Below are 7,577 nucleotides of genomic sequence, written 5' to 3'. Positions count from 1 at the left end.
GCTAAGATACAATCAAACTGCGTAAGGCCAGTGCACAGCCGAGACCCTTCGGACATTTTTTTAGGAGTGTATCAAGACATTTCCATGTGTCCCTGCTCTTTGAGACCAGTACAGTTGGTATGACGCTATCTTAAGTGTATGACCCTTTCCTAAATACTAGGCCTGTCATTTCAAAGGTGCATGTCAGGGTATAAACGAAGAATTATCTCTAGCATGGACAACTGTTGTGGTCCTCTGTGGTATCCAAGCCCTTGCGATGGCGAAGGATTCCCTGTCACCGGTGTGTGTTTTGTTCTTTGGTTTCTTTGACTTGCACAATCGGGTAGTCTATGATCTCTATATTTTAAGACAACTGGGAGAGAGGAGCATCTCCTGGTGGGTTCCCAGTTGTGATGGACATTTATCTTAGGTGAATTGCTCTGCAGCCGCCTGCCTTTTTTTTTTTTTTTTTTGACGATAAGGAGAGCCTGGACCAATTCTTAAAGCAAGTGCCTACGTTTTGGATAGCCAAAGCTAGCAGAGGCAAATCCCATCCTGTATTACCCTGAAATTAATCAATCTATCACCCCTGCCTCCAAGTTCAGATCTGCTTTTGAAAAGTCCTGCAACTTTGGCACTTAAGGTTTCTTGTGCTGCGTGCCATGACAAGTAATAAAGCATTCAACACATACAAAATTATGAAACCATACAGGAGAAAGTTAACTCTCAGCTGTGTAAATGTTGCAGGACAGGAAGCAAAAGTGATTCTGACTGTGCTTGGACTGTGAATCTGCTAGGAGATAAAACTTTTTTTTGTGTAGAATATCCACATTTTAAGCATAAGGATGTTTTTCAGCTCCAGTGCCTTGGATGTAGATGAATTCTCTTCTGTACACATATCAGTAAGTGGTAATATTCTGCGAATGAACACACGTAGCAGGGTTTTTCAGAAGACTTTGCAGATGTCTTTCTTATATCTGCCTCTCTGATTTACTCCCTGCAGGTAAGATGTGTGAGAGTTCTCCATGTAAGTGTGATTGGATTTCTTCAGTCCTTGGCACAATCCCATCAACCTCTGATATCTCTTATGTTTCAGGCAAGTCTTTGTTGTTTCAGTTTCAGGCAGAATCACTCAGCACAATCTTACAGTGTAGCCTGTCTGGACTTCTCTCATTTTTCCTCCTATTTATTTCCCTCCTTAAAGGGATTGAAGTCAACATACACTGAAGCAGAGAATGGTTAATTCTAGTAATTCTGGTTGTCTTTAAGTCATGACAGCTTTGCCAACTTCCTTATCTTATATGCATGAAAAATCACTTTCTTTCAGTGTGGAGAATTTTTTGTTTCTGATATAAACACTTGATTCATTTGCTTTAAACCACTATCTTCCTGTAAGCTGTTCCTTACTGACTTTGGTCTCAGCAGTAAACGTGTTCCCAGAGGTAGTGTTCTGATCTCCATCCTACTAATCTGTCTTTGTTTTTCTGTTGTCCTGGGGAGTAGGAAAGGGAAGAAGGTATAGCAAAACAAATGTCATTACTGTTGCAAATACCAAGTTTGGTTTTGTTGCTTATTTGAGTATCGTCATGTTCCTGTCAAAACTGTGCATTGTACCCTGTGACCTCAGAGCAATTGCTGATGCCTCTCTGACCTTGTTGCAGCATTTCAGAAGTCTCTCTGGCTGTGTTTGCAGAAAAGAAAAACAACAACTTTCATTATAAGATTCCACTGAAACCAGGTTTTATTTTTCTGGTTTCCAGTCATATGTTGCTGTGATTGTGAGTCAAATGCTTGTAGGGCCTTTGATGTGAAACTATGAACAACATAGCTTTAAGTAGCAAAGAATTTATTTGTATTACATCTTGGGTCTGCAGCTCACAGTCAAGTAGTTGTACAGGAGCCGTTCGCGCATCACCAGAAGTAGCTCGTGTCAAGGAGAGTTGCCTTTCCCTTTCCCTGCTGGAGGGCAGGAGGTGCCATGCAGACGGGCCTGTGGCTTGGCATTTTAGCCTGGAGAAAAGGAGGCTGAGGGGAGACCTCATCGCTCTCTACAACTACCTGAAAGGAGGTTGTAGTGAGGTGGGTGTTGGTCTCTTCTCCCAAGTAACTGGCGAAAGGACGAGAGGAAATGGCCTCAAGTTGCGCCAGGGGAGGTTTAGATTGGATGTGAGGAACAATTTCTTTACTGAAAGAGTAGTTAAACATTGGAACAGGCTGCCCAGGGAAGTGGTTGAGTCACCATCCCTGGAAGTATTTAAAAGACGGGTAGATGAGGCGCTTAGGGACATGGTTTAGTAGGCATGGTGGTGTTGGGTTGATGGTTGGACTTGATGATCTTGGAGGTCTCTTCCAACCTTAATGATTCTATGATTCTATGGTAGCTCGGTGCCTGCGGTGTCACACTGCCGTGGCATGTGAAGACACTCACCGCCTTGGTGTGTGAATACCACCCATCTCCCTGGCATCAGTGTCGGACTGTCCTGGTGCTGCGGGGAAAGGTGACATACAGGCACAGGTAGTCACGTCACAGCGGTAACAGAGGGAGGGTGCCAGCTGATGACTGCCATTCCTGTCCTGTAATCCACAGCAGGAGTGCTGTGGGACTGCCATAGGAGGCTGGTGATGCTCAAAGTTTGCTATAATATACAAAACCTCGACTGCTGGTTAGGATGTCCCTAAACCACAGTTTTATACAGGTTGGGAAAAGTATACTGGGAAAATAGCGTAACATGCTTTTCCTGTTCTGTCAGTCTTAGGAATCTGCTTTTAGATGCCATTGAAGGCAAGATAGATGGGCCTTTGGTTTGATCCAATAGTATTTTCTTTTCTCTTGTATTTTCATGTTGTTCGTACTTAGCCAGAGCCCTACTTTTGAGCAACCTGGTCTAGTGGAAGGTGTCCCTGCCCATGGCAGGGGGGTTGGAACTAGGTGATCTTTAAGGTCCCTTCCAACCCAAACCGTTCTATGATTCTATGATTCTGTGAAACCTGCTTAACACTTGCTGGACTTGCAAGGATGCCTCTTGAAAACAGTACTACTGCTGAGCAGACAGGAAGGGGTTGTCGCTTTAGGATTAGAGGGTGTTCTGTTCAACTCTTACCGGTATGTACAGGGGGAGGCGAATAAAAGTACTGAACACACAAAAGTTTGGAAATGTGGGTACCGGTGTGATGTGTCAAAGCACAATGAGAAGCTTTTCTGAAAGTATTGCTAAGCAGGCTGAAATCGGCAATACTGTAAAGTGTGTGAGAGCCTGATTTTGTGAGATTAACAGCCCCATTTTCTGTCCAAATAGGTTCAGATAAATTCATGTGACTACTGAATAATTATACACTGCTTATCTGACTGAACTTCCAGTCCTAAAGATTCAGCATTTCTGGAAGGTTTGCTCAGCTATGGAAACCTTTAGTGAGACATTTTAACTGCAAGAGCACAGGCAACATCAGCTGATAAAATCTGCCATTTCCAGGTCTCTAGTACTACATAAATCTTTTCTTCCTAGGGCTCCAATTTTTAACACTTTCTCTCTACTAGGAGATCGATCTTGTTCTTGTATTTAAAACAAGGACTATTAATGGGCTATTACGGAATGTTAGTTTAGGGTCACTGATGCACATAACTTTACTTTGTTGCAGTGAGAAAATGACATTATGTGTATCTGTAATAATAAAGAACAGCTTTAATTCCATGCCTACCACAGAAAGCATACTATAAATATATTCTATCCAAAGTCAATCACAGTAGATTTTGTTTTAATTAAGGCAAATATCATGCCCTTGTTTAATGCAATTGTATATATTACCATTAATAAATGACTTGAATTTTCTTTCACATTTATGCTGCTTGTAGAACAGTATCATCTTACTTTTAATATGTTGATATCTTGGAAGTCTTTCCGTTCTTAGTGTGGTCTGAAATTTGTAGTCTAAACAGCTGTCTATTGAATCTTTAAATGTCATGACACTAAAACGTAGGCAAAATTTGACTGTCGTGTTCCTTTTTACTTTTTTCCCATTGGTGCTGTACCTGGCATTGATACCTGCTCAGAGCTTTGAAACGGCCATGTTTCTCTCTGTATGTAGTTAAATACTCTTCAAGCTCTTGATTGCTTAGCTGTACTGTAACTAGGAGTTGCACATCTGCAAGCCCATAATATTTGGCAAAGAAAAAATATGGATATTTAAGTGCTGCCATACCTGAGCTATGCCTGTGTCTTTCTGCTCTCTCTCCCAGGCTGCATTCTTTAACACCATTCAGTTCTTCCTGACTTTCTTCATCAGCTCTTCAGAGTCTTACTCATTTTTTTCCAACTACCCTTGCCGCCTTCTTGTTCACCTTTATAGCCCATCCTAAAGCTGCTTGTGGAAAGTGCAGCTCTGCCATTTGCCAGAATACAAATGCCTGCCTGCTTTGTGCGAGGACAGCAACGCTGGGCAAGCATCCATGTGGAGTAATCATCAACAGGCGTCATCAAAGGTGCAGGAGACCTTGACTCTGGATACCACTTGTAAAACACCCATTAAGATCACTGAGACCCAGGGATACTCAGTCTCACTGATACACCGGAGCCTGTATATGTCTGTAACTTTAGGTATAGGGTTTGTTTCATCAATTTAAAAATGCCAGTATATTTGTTGCATTGAGATTATACCAATGATTATGTTATGTATCCAAAGTATGTTTTATCTATGTTATTTAAGCTTAATATATGTTTTATGGTAGGAACTGGATGAGCCTTTATGGATTTTCAGTGTTTCAAAACAGAAGAAGAGAGAGGAAATTTTTATAAGAAATGGCTCCAAACATAAAAGTTTCCGGATCAAGAAAGCTCTGAAGTGTATGCTTCATCTTAAATGATGAAATGGGGCATAAGCACACGCCTGGAGCTGAGCATTGCCTCAGTACTGTTACAGAAATAGGCACTGTGGAAAGCAGGGTGATTAAAATTTTGAGTTCAGTGTTTTGGGTTTCCCAAATTAAATGCTAGAACTGGATGGAAAGAAGTGTTATTCTGGAGGTGCAGCGAGAGTGGTAAGGTTTGACATTTGATCAACTTTTAGGCCCCTCAGAGTGGGAGCATAAGTCCAAACTCAGCACAAGCTGGAAAATGCTACTTCATCCAAAGGTAAGACACAACAGATGAGTCGATTGGGGTCATAGTGCGGTGGGGAAGAAAACCTCTCCCCAGACCCTGCCAAGCAGCCTGCAGTTGCAGGAGCTGCTGTCTTGTATGGGAAGCGAATTTGATTCCTCTTCCTGCACAAAGAGAGAGGGCCTCCCTCAATCCTCATGCTGCGAAGCAAACTGACTGTTAGTGTGGTCCGTACCTTATTTTTGTGGGGAGCTGTTGCTCCAGACCCAGCATTTTGTAGAGGGACTTAGCAGGTATGATTCGTTAATCGTTTCCTTGGAGGGAGCAGCTTACTGCTTGTACCTCATCACTAGGAGAAGAGCAAGCATTCGGCCAGGGTTTCTGGAGATGTCGACAGCCGACTGCCTGAGTGGTGGTCTGTGCCAAGACGTGGCAGCGTGACATACTGCTGCATCAAGCAATATAGACATACCCGTGATGGGGGAATGTCGTTGCCTCCTTATAGCCCAAGTGAGCATGTAGATACCAGACTTCACATTTATCTTGCTCTGCTTGCTAGTCTGTTAGCTTATTCCTCTTTCTTTGAACTGCCTTGAAGATTGATAGTATAAAAATAGTGGTGCTAGTGGGAGAGAAGCAATCTCAGTTGTAAGCGGTGAAAGAGTTTAACGGTGAGAAAGTCACCCCCAGTCCTGTGAGCCGGTGGGAGATGGTTGTGGCAGAATCAGGCTGAAGCTGGTAAGAGCTGTCGCTGTGGCACACCTTCCCAGATGCTTCAGTCTCCGGTGCTGTCACTGCTCGTCCCCTACACCCCATAAAAGCTGATAAACTGGATCAATGCAAGCTTTGGATTAGGCAGCTTACTGGATTCAGCGTGGCAAAGGGAAAGTGATGGAGCCAGAGCACAGTTGCTCTCTAGGGCATTTGCAGTGTCACAGGTATCAGGCTGTCACATCAGCTGCTTCTGTTGAGCCAACGTGAGGACAACGTGAGTACCGAATGGGCAGGAGTGCTACTGGTGGGGGGACAGAGTGCATGGATGCAGTGAGGCCACTTTGTAAGACGTGATGTCACCCTGTGCACAGATCTGCTGAAAGTAGGAGCTAGAGTTGCTGGCTGTGGCATGGAAAATTATTCACACACATTAAAATTCTTCACTCAGTATGGGATAAAAGGCAGCCTATAATCTTGCTGTAAGGTTTGTGGCCAGTGCACTATGGAGTCATGAAGATGTCAAAATATCTCTTGATGTTAAGAGCTCTGGAAATTTCTTTGCTTCCATGGCTCGAAATGGACATAGTCCGGTGAGCTTCCTCGCACATCGCAAGAGCCATTTATTTGCTAGGGTTTTTTTTAGATAATGTTGAGATTCTGTTTCTGGAGTGATGAAAACTATTTCTGGCTTTGCTCTTGTGAACTAAATATTGTTTTTCAGAATCTTCTGGATTATTATTAGGCCAACAACTGCATATGATAACTATATACATTAACAACTACATTTACAGTAGTATATGTATGATATAATTTTAGAATATGTCTTAAAGCTTTCTGTCAGTATGTCTCATGTTCTTACTTGGGTGATTGTTATTTTACCTTCAAATTAAAGTAAAAATAAGATATGATCAGAGTCATGATTTGTCATTCCAACTGGAATTAGTCATTGGTCATCAAGATGCTAATCAAATTACCTGTTTCTAAAGAATTAACTTAATTTTACTAATATGTATGAATAGTTTCCAACTCTACCAAACTCTTCAACAAATTCTGAAACTTTGTTTGGGTTGGATTCATCTTGCCCAACTTCAGGCACGCTGGTAGTCAGGTGCCTCATCTAGCCTAGTCGCCTAGGCTGCTGCTGTAATCAGCGGAGAAGGGTATGTCGCCAGAAGATGCCCACTCTGCCTATTTCAGACCTCTGTTGTAAGCGGGATCAGATCACTGTCAGGGTCCCCATCTCTCCCCACTGCCTCTAGGTCTGGACAAGTTTAGGGAGACATGTAAATCTGGCACCTTGGCTGGATCAGTCCCCGTAGGCCCATGTTGCTGGGAGAAGTTGCTGTGTCCCAGATTCAGCAGTGGTTCCCTTGGGTCACGACAGCTACTGGAAAGGCTGTCGTGATCCCACGGCATCGATGAGCTGTTTTCTGTGGCATGTGGCTCAGGCACAGAAATAAAACAGAATAAAGTCACTTCGGAAAAGCCACTCGGAAGGTGGCCCTGCGCAAGGGTGTGGAGGGTCTCCCTGGCAGAGTGGGCATGGAGGGAGGTACAATTTCATTGCTGCAGCTCTGCTGCCAATCCCCTGGGGAGTAAAGCCTCAAGATTTACCCATTTAGTAGGTATGATGTCTGAGCCTGTGGCACTGATTTGATATTTTTGGTTGCCCCAAACCGTCTTGCTTTCTCGGCTTTGTTTTCGGCAGCACTCCTGCTAAGAAGCTCAAGCCTGGGGCCCCTCCGGTGCTATAGGAGCGGGGTAAACTCGCTCCCCTTCCCCTGCCGGCTT

Source organism: Pygoscelis adeliae, unplaced genomic scaffold (assembly GCF_000699105.1).
Source record: "Pygoscelis adeliae isolate BGI_AS28 unplaced genomic scaffold, ASM69910v1 Scaffold226, whole genome shotgun sequence".
NCBI lineage: Eukaryota > Metazoa > Chordata > Aves > Sphenisciformes > Spheniscidae > Pygoscelis > Pygoscelis adeliae.
The sequence above is the reverse complement of the archived record's forward strand: the minus strand, read 5'-3'. Positions refer to the sequence as shown.